The following is a 15,392-nucleotide window of genomic DNA, read 5'->3' as shown; positions in this document are numbered from 1 at the left end:
CTCCAAATAAGGAATTAACCGCCCCAGCAAACCGGCTTTAAGCTCTTTTGCAAGTCTTAGATCATCCCCAACATGGACCTGCAATGCATTTTTCTATATTAGCATACTTAAAAATAATAAGGTTTAATCTTATTAAGATTAAACTTATTTTTAAACTCTACTCCTGGTAGATCAGCTAGTAGAGCCATAGACCTATTTTTCCCTAGCCTAACGATCTTGTAGGGGCCATCCCATCTAGGTTCTGGAAACAGCTCCTTGCGCACATCGTAGTACATAACTAATTGCCCTTTTTTAAAGGTATACTTCTTTGCTTTAAGTTCATGCAACTGCTTCATCCGATGTTTAGCTACCTCCTGGTGTAATAAGCTCTGCAATTTCAGTTCATTCAGGTGGACTATGGTCGTGAAACGTTCAAAGAGTGAATCCTCATCTCCCAAAAAGTGGTTAATTGCAAGCCGTATGGTTGGCAACTCAATCTCGATGGGTAACACACACTCTTTCCCATAAACTAATTTAAATGGAGTATGGCCGGTAGCTCCCTTGAATGTTGTAGCCCATATTGCCACATACAACTTCCTGTCCCAGTCTCGTTTCTTTTGAGAGACTATCTTAGACAAGATACCCACAAGCTACTTATTAGTACTTTCGACTTGCCCGTTTTCTTGTGGATTATAAGGGGTCGTTTTATTGTGCTTGATTTTCCAAGCTTCAGTCAAGCTTTTGATCACTTTATTCAAAAAGTGGGTTCCACGGTCCGATACTAGTTCCTTCGATGGACCAAAATGGTAGATAATCTACTCTAAAAGAAAACTTGCAGTCTCTTTTGCATTGTCCTGCCTCATCGCCTGCGCTTCTGACCATTTTGTGAAATAATCAGTTGTTGCTACTAGAATGTACCTCTTCTGCGTAGTAGACGACGGGGTAATAGGACTCACAAAGTCAATGCCCCACTTCTCAAATGGCAGAATAGCCATGATAGGCGTAAGTGGACGTTTCCTATTCTCTCTGCTATCATGTATTTGATAGGTATCACATCTCTTAACATATTCAAAGGAATCCCGGAAGATGGACGGACACCAATATCCAGCTCTTAAAGCTTTCTATGCCGTCAACCGTCCAGCAAAGTGCCCTCCACATGCAGAGTCATGGCACTCGTCCAAGATGAAAGGAACCTCGTCAGGCATCACACATTGGTGGTAGATATGATCAACACCCTACCGATATAGTGTTCCTGCAATCAAGAAAAACTTCAAAGCCTGTTATTTGATTTTTCTCTTTTCAGACTTTGATAAACCAGCTCCAGTCTCTCCTGTTGATAGATAATGCGTGATAGCAACATACTAAGATGGGATAGAAGCTGTATCAATTTTAAACATTTCATCAATATCACTTCCTTCAACCAAAGTCTCTTTCAGCTCCCCGAAATCCACAAGGCATTCCACAATACCCTGCAACCTTAGTGGCTTACTCTTAATCTCATAATCAAACTCCTGCAAAGTGATTAACCACTTTGCCAAAGGATCAGGCGGCTGTATCTTGTTCATAAGAAATCTAAGCCCTTCCGTCTTCGTATAGAAAACTACTTTCTCATAGAGGATGTAGTGTCTGAATTTTTTAGTCCCAAAGACCATCGCAAGACACAACTTCTCCATGTAGGTGTAGTTGATCTCTGATATGCCCAACTTTCAACTATCAAAAGCTATCGGATGATACCACTTTTCCTCCCAAATTTGGGCTAAACAGCAGCAGTTGATACTATGCATGGTGGCTGCTGAAAATATGTAAAATACCTCGCCCCTTTTAGGTGCTTTTAAAACTGGTGCTTTTACTAGCTCCTGTTTCACATCCTCGAAAGCTACCTTACAAGGGTCGCTCCATTCAAATAGACAGCTAAAGGATAATAAATTTGTTAATGGCAACCTCCTATCTGCCAAGGCATTTATAAACCTCCGATAGTACCCCATTGATGACAGAAAGCTATGTACCTCTTTCGGAGTGCGTGGTGGACTCATGGCGGCTATGACCTTGATCTTTTCAGGGTCAGTTGCTATCCCTACTGAACTGACCACATGGCCTAGCAATAGCCCATAAGACACTCCAAAAACATACTTCCGTGGGTTAAGAGCGATACAAAGTTGTATGCATTGCTCAAAGCACTTTCTTAAAATAATCAACATCCTTTCCCTTACAATGGCTGCTCCTAGGTCATCAATAAATACTTTCAACTCATCTGGGGAGATGTCACCAAAGGTCTTGTCTACTGTTCGTTGCCATGATCCAGGTGCATTGCACAAACCAAAGGCCATCACATGGTACGCAAAAGTACCAAAGACAATAATAAAAGTTATTTTGAACTTGTCCTCTTCTGCAATGGCCATCTAGTTATAACCTGCAAAGCAATCCATAAACGAATATATTTTCCTACCTGCTAATTGATCCAAAATTTGGTCAATAAATGGCAATGGGTAGTAATCCTTAACCGTCTACTTATTCAGCTCTCTAAAATCTACACATAGTCCGATCTGGTTGTTTTTCTTCTTCCTGATGACAACTGGTGAACACCATTCTGTGTGTTGTACAGGGAAAATTAACCCAGCTTTCCGTAACTTCTGTAACTCTTCAAACAGCCCATCCCTCAATTCAAAAGGCATACGCCTTACCTTCTAACGCACAAGATGACTGCCTTCTTTTACAGGAATAGTATGAACAGCCAGGCTGGGAGGAATGCCTCTCACCTCGTCATAACTCCAATCAAAGATGCCGTGAAATTCCTGTATCAAGGACACATAGTTCTCCCTTTTTGCTGAACTAAGCATGGAACCTATTTTAATTGGCCATGAATCATTCGGCGTGCCAAGATCTAACTCAATCACATCCGCGTCTCTTATCCTATCTTGCAGCTCTATCGGCTCATTTAGAGTTATCTGATAAACATCCTCTGTAGTGGATTCCTCTTTAGATTCATCACTGGATGATGTCTCACTACTAGATGGATCATATGTTGTTTCTAATTCAGTGGAGGATAAAGGAGCTCTCTCACTCTGAGGAGACTCAAGGTAAGCATCGACTATTACTGGATTAGCACCTCTACCTAGAACCACTCGACCGGCGGGTATATCGACTTGACAGTCTATTTGTAAGATCCAAGGCCTACCTAGCAAGACTAGATAGCTAGGATGTCCTACAAATCTTATCACCCTAAAGTCCAAGAAGCATTCTACACTTGCAACTGTAACATGAACTTTAGTAACGCAACCTTCTGGTTGTCTTAGACTATCATCAGCCATTCTAAGAAGGGTGGAACTGTCTTTTTGGATGCCTAGACCCAACATCTCCATCAACTTTGAACTCATGATATTGACGGAGGACCTAGTGTCTACGATGGCATGCTCTACTAATATTCCATCAACATATGCTGGAACCCTAGGGCAATTCTTTTCAGCATGATCAAACCAATCTTCCCCTACTCGCACTATACCCAAAGGTTCTACAATATACCCAATACGCAGGATCTTCTTGAATTCCTTGGGTACTCCTAGAGATAATTTGATTAAATATAGAAGGTTTACATCTTGTTTGACTTCGTAAAGAGAACTTGCCAAATCAAAATCATGATAGGTAGCCAAAGCTCTCTTTTCTCGCCAAACCATATTTTCTTTTGTTCTTAGGACTGGCTTTGGTGCTTCTTTTTTAGCTCTTGCCTTCTTTCTTGGCACTTCCTCATCCTTCTTAAGATTGACTTATTTGTCAATGGGCCTTAGAGGTCCGCCTTCCACGCTAGGATTAAGGACTTGCGTCCCCTTATCCCCTTGCTTAGGGTTTCCCTCAACCGGTTTTGCATTATCTTTATCAACCTCTTTAGCCTTTTGGCCTCTTGTCACGGCTCGTAAGTTAGAGGTTTCAGCATCATTGAGGCATTATCGTATTGCTACGTATTCGAGGTGTGAAATCCACCCAAAAGTTGTGTGTGGGAGTTGATATTTTGTACATACTTAGTAGTTATGTTTGCATTTTTGTTTTGCGTGGGCAGTATAGTGGAGAGGGGTTTGGAGCAAGAGGAACTTATCTGTAATGCTCTAGTTGGCATGTATGTCGAGTATAGAAACCTACCAGATGCTGATGCTTGCAGAAATATTCATCTAGACATATTTATTGAGAATACCATGATCTCTATGTATGGCAAGTGTGGAAGCATTGCGAAAGCAGAGATAGTATTTGATGGCTTATCAAGTCTGGATGTTGTCTCGTGGACTGCAGTGCTCACCACTTATGTAGAGCTAGACCAGGGGGGAGAAGGCACTTCAATTTTACATACATATGTGGTCGGGCTTCAAGCATGTGGCATTCTAACACAGAAGGATAAAGCCATGGCTAAGACAGGACAGTTGACCAGAGCAATAGCACTGATCATAGGGCAAGCATTGCATTCGGATGTACAAAGTAAAGGTTGAGCATAGACAACCTCATGCCATTGCTTGAGAGGGTGTGATAGAGGCAGCAGAATATCAGCTTGGTGCTAATTTAATAGATACTCCAAAGTTCAAATGGGGGAACTTGGAGGATGAAGATATCACAGAAAATGTTTTGCCTAGAGTTCAACTAGAAAAGAATGTGGAGAATTCCTTTGACAGCATGCTTGTTGGTAGTGAAGATTCTACTATACTTTTAGGAGGAGGAAAACAGAGCTCTACAAAGGATTTGAATGGATTAAAATGTGAGGATACCAGAAAACCATTCTTGGATTATGACCACATATGTGATATCAACACCCCTTGTGGATCCCAGCTCCAGCAAGATGTCCACAACAACTTTCAAGAGCAGATGATCAAGGATTCAAGAGTCCTAGAAGACTTGAAGCGTCCTTGGAGCTAGAGTTTGGACTAGAGCATCTTGGGAGTTTGATTGTGATCTTAAGAACTTACTGGAGAAGGGAGGTCAATTATTATTAAAGCTCAATCAACAATAAAGGGTCTACGAGAGATAGCTGAAGCAATTAGAGAAACTAGTGGGGAAGAGGTTGTTGCTTTGAGGATTGCAGAAAAGTATCTTCAAGCTTTTAGCAGCATTGCTAAACAGGGAACAACCATGCTTTTGCCAAGCAATGCTTCTGATCCATCTAGCATGGTGGCGCAGGCTTTGTCGATATATAAAAGTGTGATAAATGCTGAAATTGGCCCGCTTTCCTGGGGAAAAAGGGGCTGCTTTTCTGGAAAAAGGGGCCGCTTTTCTGGTCCGAAAGGAGGGAGAGAAAAAAACGTTGAGCTTTTGGGGAAGGGAGGCATGATTACTCTGTCAACAATGATTGAAGTAAGCTGAAGCATGAACGATTGAAGTGAACAATGAATCTAACACAGCAGAGGTGAATTCAAATACTAAGGTGGTGTGGTGTATCGGCGAGTCTCTCCTCGAATGAGAGCATACGAAGGAAGCGAGTCGTGAGTGAGACGGATGCGTCACGAAGAGGAAGGCGCTGTGTGGCTGACGTCGGTGGCAACAGGAAACTACGAGAAGAAGTTTATAGACGGAAATATCAGTGAGGACACTTGCGAGGATAAGGCTGATGTGATGCCTAGTCGAAAAAGAAGGAAGCGTCCACCTATTGGAGAAGATGTTGATTTCCATAGGGAGCTTTTAGGAATACTGGAATGTAACAGTAAGCTTTTAGCCACTCATGTGGATTCACAAAACTTCAACAGTCATCTTAACAGAAGTCAGAGAAAGGAACACAATGAAAGTACTGTACAGGTGCTAGAAAAACTCACTGAAAGCACTATGCAAGATTGCAGACAAACTTTAGGGAAGGGGATCGTAAGTTCTACTCATGCTTCCAGAAATACTCAGGCTTGTTAGGAAAGCTAGAGACACCCTTTGTTCTTCCAGATAGTACAAAGACTTAGAAGCAGTCTATGATCTTGACACCATATGGGTATCGTGAAGTGGCTGATCAATGAATCATTTATGAAATTATCAGGAGCTCAAAGTCTTTCTACAGATGCTTAAGTTGAAGAAGAGAATCATCACTTTAAATTTGTGATGCTTCCCTACAATGTACGTTTGCAAGAAGCTGCCACTTTCTCGACACAATCTATCAGATAAAAACAACTTCCATTACTGCATGCTGTACACCAGCTTGGTCTTTCATCGGATCTATTGCTTTAAATCATAATAATTGTTTTTGAACCATAGTCGCTGCCATGTTGGCGATCTATGCCCAGAGGCTATTCGAATTTCTTCTTCTTGAACCTTGTATTTGTTATTGGCAGAAATAAAACAAAGTCTTGGCATCATTTTCTCATCTTGCTTATTCTCCTGATTGATCTTCTATCCTGAAATTAGTCAAGGTCCTCTGTGGTCGCAACTTTGTTTTCGAAACCCTTCGACAGCGTACAGCCTCAATAAGGCTAACTCCATTGCCTTGTGGCACCTCTTCTATAGTGGTCTTTCCCCTTTGCAATATTTGTCTTGGTATATCATTTTGCTACAGGTTATTACCTTGCGCTCTATGATTAACTGGACCTAGTTGTTTACTCCCTTGTTTGACGAAACTAATCTTACTCCAAGAGGTAGCAGCTAACTGGCCCAACTTTCCACAAATATCACATTTAACATTTGGATAGTTTCTAGGGAAATGTTGTCCGCCACACCACTTACAGATGAATCTTGAGGGTTCACCCTCTTCAGGGCGTCGACTCCCTATCAGATTCTGTTGCTTCTTCAAAAAATTGACGTCAACAGCTATTTGTCGATATTGTTCAGAAATCATGTCGGTATAATGCTTCATCATATCCTTAACTTCGCCAAGGACATTAGATGCACTCGACTCACAGCCTCGATCATCTACCCATCGTTCCATTGGCCTAACAATTTGATTTTGGTTGTTGACTCAGAAGAACAACATTAGGGTTTGAGATTTGGCCTCCAACATTTGGTGGAGCCAACTAACTTGTCATAGGCATAGTCACACTAGGAGGAGCTGGCAATAAAGGTACATTTTGAACCATGCTTCCTCTCCCATTAGGGTTAGTCATAGACATCCCTTGACTTCCATTTGTCAATGGTAGATTGCCTCCAGGTGCTAGACCCGCATTAAGATTTATTCGAGAGTAGGCCGTTTGTAATCGTGATTCTACTCCTTTTGCCCGTGCAATGGCAGTGTCTATATCAGCTAAAGCCACACTGCTCAATTGTAATTGAATATTGAAATCCTATCCATGCAAGAAGTATTGCAATTGGGTAGCCGACAGAATAGGAATGTAAGTTTGTAACTTATGAAACACTTCCTTAAGCTTCTTAGCATAGGCTTTCACATTCTCATGGGGGTCTTGGCGCGTTACATTCAAGACACGCAACCAGTACTGGCCACCTCTTTCAGGGGCATATTCTCCTCGAAAAGCTGCATAGAATTGATCGATTGTGGTTATGGTTCCATACTATATGCTATGATACCATACCGCAATCCTTCCTTTTAATGTCATGTTAAAGAACATCATGAGATGTCCCTCATCTTGGATGCGGTAATTTAACATTAGTCTTTGGAATTCACAAATGTGAAACTCCACATCTTCTTCAGCTAACCCATTAAAAATGGGCAAAGGAACTCCTAAAGCTGGCAAATCTGGCGACCCTACAGGAATCGCAATGGGTTGTGCCATGGCGACAATCGGATTAGCAATGGGAGTTTGAACTGATGGAATCACACCCCCACTTGAAGTGGATTGACTTGGTGGAAGAGAGGAAGAACTTGTGCTTCCTCCTGCACCTAAAAGACTATGTGTAGCAGTTGGGTTACTAAGACCACTGTCTCTTATGCGTATCGGGCTACTCCTTTGAGGAGAATAACAGCTTACGATCTCTAATCGCCGTCAAGCCCTCTCGGCACGTTCTGCTTTTTGTATTTCGGCTTGACGGTCCTTGTCAGAGAACATAAACCAACTTTCTTTTGGTCCCTAAAAACTCTAGATTCGGGAACCATCACTTATTGGTAGCTCCCAGCAGATGCACCACTGATGGGACCTGAAATGGGCCGGCATTGGCTATGACACTAGCCGGACCTCATGCTCATGACACATAAACACCCTCACGGCCTCGCGGACTAGGAGTGTCAATCTAATGCTAAAGGACAAACTGCCCTAAAGCCTAATTTATGCGTTTATAGTTTATAGTCCAAGGTTTCCCTTTCTATAAAATCCACAGAGGGAGAATCCATACACATTGGCAATGCCACGATCACATACATGGAGGCAACCTCTCGGTAGAAACACGGTGGCCCCACTGTAGCTCTCCTACATCGCAGGGATTAGCCCCTTGATGTGCCGCTAAAACATATAGAACATTCAAACAAAAACTTCTCTCCTTTATATTTCTCGTATTTCTAGGAGATATACCATGTGTCGTCACTTAATAGTCCCTTAGGAAACCGACCCTCTATCCTACAGCAAAGGATAACCTTAAACTCTCAATCATGGGTCAAAGTCCTAAGAAAACAATTGCTATGCAGCCCATGAGCTTTTCCTTTTGATACCATGAACCATGCATAGTGCATAATGTGAATGGTTTAGTGTACACACAAAACAAAATCAGCATTGTGCATTGTGCGAAACCAATCTTTTCATAATTTCCATGCTAACGTTTATGTACTGCAAAGAGAAAAGACACCGAGCCTTACACTCATGCTACCTTTCCCTTTATTTTAGAACAACGGCCTATAGGCATGATGCAACACATAAAATAGATTTTAGTTCATATTTTAACGCTCAACCTCCCCTCTCACCCTACCGTTTAATGTTTTGCCTTCGTTGATAGGTGAAAAGGTCATTTTATGTGTATTTCCTTATAAAGAAAGCGATAAACACGGACGGAAACATAGAAACGAGGGTAAAACGAGGCCAACCTTGTGCTCTACCTTCATTATACATTGCACAAATGCACATTTAATTTTCTAATATTTTCATTTTACCTTTTTCTAATTTTCTCCCATTTAAAATCTATTTTTCACCATTTTTTGGTTTTTTTTTCTATTTTTATCAATAAAAAATGACTAGAAATTAAGATTGATTGTGGGCTATGGCCCTTAGGTTTCTTGAGAGAAAAATTTCATGGTTTTTTAGGTATTATGTCTCATATTTCCCATTTATTTTGCAAAAAACCCCATTTTACCCCTTAAACGCGTGTTTTATGGGTTTTATATCATTAATTTCAACCATATCACTTATGATTTTCTGATTTTTTGAATATAAATTGATAAAAATCATAGCAAACAACATTATAATGCATAATCAGCCCATGGGAACAATGTTTCATCAAACAAATAGCATAAGAACTTATTTTTCCTTCATACAATTTGGATTACCGCTTAGGCTTCATGTCTCGGGATCTCAATTTTAGTGCGGGACTGCGGGTCAGCCCACATTCAACGTCGAGAATCTTCACAATCAATAATCTTCATGTCTACATCGATCCGGAAGCAATCCGGTCCCAACCGGACAAGCTTTCCTTCACCATTCTTCATTTTCCTCTTGCACACAAGAATAGCCCCTTAAGGGAGAGAGAGGGAGGAGAGAGAAAGACTAAATCTAGTTCTCTTCATTCAGTCCACCATTCTACGGGCGAAGGGCGGCGATAAGATCAACCCACAGGGGGGAATCAAGGGCCAATGTCTGCTCCATGGGTTGTATTCAACCTACCATCCATCATCCATCAAGAAGGGGCACAATTTTCGAGCGCATCCTGGCATCTTCTTCCTCATGTTTTTTGTCATCTCTTCTCTCTCCACATTTTGTTGTTGCATAAAATGCTCCTAGGCCCCAAAGGTCACCACCCACTCTTGGCCAAAACAAGTCCACCTCTTCATATCTTGCCCAATTTGTGGTCATTTCCCCATCCAGGCTCCTGCATTGACTGGCAACTCCTAACACCCCGCACGATAGTGTGAAAAATTATCAAAAATCCACAAGTGTCACTCAGGCACCTTTTAAAAGTCATCTTTCACTTGGTGCTTAAAATCGTCTTAGCTGGAGCCGCCACCTTCAATATTAAATATTTTTCTCCTAAATTTCATTTTTTTTGGCAAATTTTAGGCACATCCCAAGCTCAAAACTCCGCTCTCAGAAAGTCACCTAATAACACCATATTAGAGAATTTGGGAGTTTCCTAAGTCCTAATTTCAAATAAGTGACAAATATTTGACCACATAGCTAAATCTTAATCCATATTTGAAAGTGTCATTTGGTAAGGTAGCTTATATAGTATTTAGGGTAGACTCCACCTTTATGTACGACAACAAGACTTGACCATGTGGTCAAATAATAAAGCTATTGGGGTTCCCCAAAGTGCATGGAAATTTTCAAATTCCCTAATATAGTGTTTAATGTAGATGAATCAAAATAATTATCATCAAGAATTAAACATATGTATTCTCAAAAACTGTCCAAGTTACATATGAAGCTTCTAAATTTCTAATATTTCCTAGTATAGTATCATCAATGATTGTTGCAGATAGCCAATATATCACCTTTTTGTCTTTTGCATTTCATTCTTTTCATGCCTTCAATTCTTCTATAGTAGTCACAGGATTATTTAAATCTGACTCATTTTCTTCACCTAAAACAAACCCATAGAGGCCTTTTCCAATTAGCAAATTTGTTGAACGAAAATTCCATGATAGGTAGTTATTCTTTTCTAGCTTTTCAATGATGGGGTTTTCACTATTCTCTGCGATTTTCACAAAATTGATACAAAACAGTGAGGATCTTCTACAAATTTTTATAAGTGCATAACAATACACCAAGTAGTATTTTTCATTAATATCTGATGGGACCTAAAATGGGCCGGCACTGGCTATAGCACTAGCCGGACCTCATGCTCATGACACACAAACACCCTCACAGCCTCGCGGACCAGGAGCGTCAATCTACGGATGAAGGACAAACCGCCCTAAAGCTTAATTCCTGCGTTTATAGTTTATAGTCCAACGTTTCCCTAAAACTCCTCAAAGGGAGATCCCAAAGTACTTAGGCATAACGCCTCGAACACACACACATAAGAGGCACTCCACTGACTAATAGTCGGAGCCCCACTGCAGCTCTCCTACATCGCAGGGATTGACCCTTTGATGCGCTGCTAAACATATAACACAAACTAACACAAACTCCTCTCTTTTATATTTCTCGTATTTCCAGGAGATATACCATGCTTCCTCACTTCACAGTCCCTTAGGAAACCGACCCTCTACCCTACGGCAAGGGATAACCTCACACTCTCAATCGTGGGTCAAAGTCCTAAGAAAACAATTGCTATGCAGTCCAGGAGATTTTCCTTCGATACCATGAACCATGCATAGTGCATAATGTGAATGGTTTAGTGCACAAACAATAGAAAATCAGCATTGTGCATCGTGCGAAACCAATCTTTTCATGATTCCCATGCTAACGTTTATGTATTGAAACGAGGAGAGACACCGAGCCTTACACTCATGCTGCCTTTTTCTTTATTTTAAAAAAACATCCTATAGCCATGATGCAACACATAAATCGGATTTAAGATTGTACTTTGATGCTCAAACTCCCCTCTCACCCTACTATTTAATGTTTTGCAATCGTTGATAGGTGTAAGAGTCGTTTTATGTGTATTTCTTTATAGAGAAAGCGATAAATACGTTTAAAAACATAGAAATGAGGGTAAACCAAGGCTAACCTCATGCTCTACCTTCATTATACATTGCACAAACACTTATGTAATTTTTTGGAATTTTCTTTTTATCGTTTCCTAATTTTCTCCCCTTTAAAACCCATTTTTTCCCATTTTTTTGTATTTTTTCTCTATTATTTTCAATTAAAAATGACTAGAAATTGAGATTGATTATGGGCTGTGGCCCTTAGTTCCTTGACAACAAAATTTTAGATTTTATTGATGTTATATCTCATGTTTCCCCTTTATTTTGCAAAAAAACCCCCATTTTGCCTCTTAAACGCGTGTTTTACGGGTTTTATACCATTAATTTCATAACACTTATGTTTTTCTACTTTTCTGAACATAAACTAATCAAACTCATAGAAAACAACAACATAATACATAATCAGCCCATGGGAACAAATATTCATGAAGCAAATTGCATAAAAACATCAATTCCCTTTGTAAAAATAAAATTAGCGTTCTTTGCGGGTTGCGGGTTTTTATTTGCCATGTCTCGAGACTGATTTCCAGCAGCCATTAATGTTCATGATAGTCCAGAATGAGCAATCTACCCTCCTCTTGCATCACGGAGCAATCCCATCTCGGTTGGACAAGCATGCGTCGATCCTTCTTCTTCCCACATGAATCTGTCTCTAGAGGAGAGAGAGAGAGGAGAGAGAAAGACTGATTTTCTGCCTCTCCAACCAGGCCGCCATTGGACACGCGAGAGAAGGCGGTACGATCAGCAAGATGTGTGGGACTTCATGCAGGCTTTTGATCCATGGCTTCTTCACAGCCATCATGCTTCAATTTTTTGGGGGGGCTGTCAGTTTTGCGCCGTGCTGATCAGCGCGACGCCATGCCCCCCTACCTCATAAAAAAATAAGAGGGGGGGTCCCAAAAGGCACCCCCTTTGGCCCCCCTCCTTGGCTACCCTTTCACTTCTGGCCCTTTTCCCGGCCTTTCTCGCGTACGATGTCCAAATCGCATTCTAAAAAATCCTAGGCGTCCGCCTCGGCATCCTGGACTAGCCGGCAGCTTCCCTGACTCGCATAGGCACATGAAAAAATTACTAAAAATCCGCAAGTGTCGCACGGGCATCTTTAGAGCACTTGACGCTTAAAATCATCCTAGGTCGAGCTGCCACCTTCGACGTTGAATATTTTTCCCTTGATATTCGTAATTTTTAGCTATTTTTAAGCACTTCTTGGCATCAAAATTCCGCTCTCAATATCTTAATAATACTTGTAATAGGTAACCTATTAGCATATAAAACTTTTTTTCTTTAAAAAAAAACACCTCAAAACTTACAAATTCAAAATCTCTAACATGTGCTCTCATTTTTAGTCAACACAATCAAAATCATTGTAATGTTTCCATTACTTAGTTCATTTTAATAAATAATGTACATATATATTCCAAAGAAAATTGATTTATGCTGCACATCTACACATGGAAAAAAAATTGTAGAATCTCTATAGGATTTATAGGAAGTAGGACTGGTTTACTAGAATATAGTCTAAAATCTCTAGTATCATGTTTAAATGACTTAATTTCTACTTTAGATGGATCCAAATATATACTTGACTTATTTTGAAGGGAATAAGTCATCCAATATAAAAGATCGATAAAAATAACACGATTTACAAAAATCATTATTTTCATTTATTTTTGATAGATTTTCATAATTCTACCCACTCTAACTTGTCGACCAGATGCATTCCGATTGTTTAAAGTACCCAAACAACTATATTTGGAGTTCATATGACGAAGTTATGATCCAACCAATTTGCAAGGCAGAAAAAAATAAAATCTTTATCATCAATGATGTCATCAAAAACACCAAAAAGTAGGTGCCCTCTCTTTACCCCCCTCCCCCCCCATTACTATATAAACAGAGATAGGGCATCACGTCAAAGACACATAGACACACAACGACCCATGCAGATATCTCTTTGCTGCTATTGACGCGACGAAGCTCTACTGCAATAAGCCGAGACTCTCTCTCTCTCTCTCTCTCTCTCTCTCTCTCTCTCTCTCTCTCTCTCTCTCCACCCCTACGTGGAAGCGCCACCTGAACCCATCAAACTTCTTCCATGGCTCCCAGGAGTCGTCGAGATGCTAAGCGAGGTCATGCTCAGAGACCTCTCCAACACGAAAAAGTGATCGTGTCTCTTGCTAACAAGACTCAACACGATGCTGAAGCACAAGTGAAAGTTAAAACCGAAGCCATTCAAACCAAATAACCATCCATCCCACAACAAATCAAGGTTGCGGCTATAAATTGTAGTCACGATGATGGATGGCCAAACTGAGATAATTAGGTTAGTATCTAAGATATGGATCACGATTAGTTAGAAATTACTTAGACTTGTAAAAGCACGTTAGTATTATCAAGTTCTTTTTAGAAAGGAACACAAAAATTGATGAAGAGGATAGATTCTACGCATCGCATTGACTCTTGTGTTAAAATGTCTTACCGTTATGACTACTTTTTGATTTGTGAATGATGAATTATGGCTCTTATGATTCTGGGCTTGCACAACCAGATGATTTGTGGATTGTGGTGGTTTGGGACATTGGGATCCCCAACCCAATGCTCCCTTACACTCTGCGGAGTGTGAAAAAACTCACCTGCGGGTGGGGGTCCTATGCTCCCAAGGGAGGTAGGTGTTTTGATTTGATCACTTGAGCTCCTGAGAGGTCAAAGGGTTGAGTGGTAAGTGCCCCTGTTATGTTGGATGGCTCCTGAGGCTTGGGAAAGCTTAGAGAGGCTATGAGCTAGTAAATTTCCCTGTTGATTGTGGATGGAGTGCGATCACATACAGCGCAATCCCGAGGGATTGGAAGGTCCTATCCTAGGCTAGACAGTGTCTTTCACCAAAAATACGGTTTTGTACCACTCTGCGGAGTAATGGTTCAGGATGTTACTATGAAATAAAATATCTGATTTTTTGAATTGTTTGTTATGTGCTAAAGGTTGAGTTTAACGAACCCAGTCTAATGGAGTAATAAAAGGAAGCTGATTTTATATGTCCAAATAGTGTGGCAGTATGCTTTGCTAATTAGAAAACTAAGCAAACGCATCAAGAAAAGTAGGAGGCTTTGATCCTCACGATTGGACACATGTGGCTGGGTGACCCGATAAGTCGAGTAACTTTCCAACATTAGATAGAGCATGCTTAATTTGTGACCCTCCAGATATCGGTAGATTAGTTACCAGGTTTAATACCGTTTTAGGGGGCCGCAGATGAGATTTTACCTTATGGGTAGGGGGATGGAGTTACACTCTCCCCCATCTCTCACTCTCTTTGAACTAAGTGCAGTGTTAACCTCACTCCAGTCTTTGATTGATTACAAAGTGGTATTTCTTAGGTGGGCTATTAGATTGCTATTAGGGGTGACTTATCCATGCTTCATGTGTGAAGTAGAATTGAGATTCCCATGTTCAACTATGTCCAAGGTTTCCCATGGGGAGATGGGATGGTGATGTGCATAAATATGAATTTCAATTGACTACTAGAGGACTCCTCCAAGTCTATTGGAGGAGGCACCTCACACATGGTATCAAAGCTTCTAGTGTAAGGTTAAGTAGTCAACGTATAAAAGATCTTGTTTGAAGAAAATTGTTATTGTTCCTATTTTCTTTTTCCTACTGTAGGGGTAGTTTGCAAAATGATATTTCAAAAGAGCTTCTAGTGTAAGGTTAAGTAGTCAACGTA

This window comes from Lygodium microphyllum, chromosome 30 (genome assembly GCF_053477565.2).
Source record: "Lygodium microphyllum isolate KBCC chromosome 30, Lygodium_microphyllum_v1.1.10, whole genome shotgun sequence".
Taxonomy (NCBI): Eukaryota; Viridiplantae; Streptophyta; class Polypodiopsida; order Schizaeales; family Lygodiaceae; genus Lygodium; species Lygodium microphyllum.
This window is presented reverse-complemented; position numbering follows the sequence as displayed.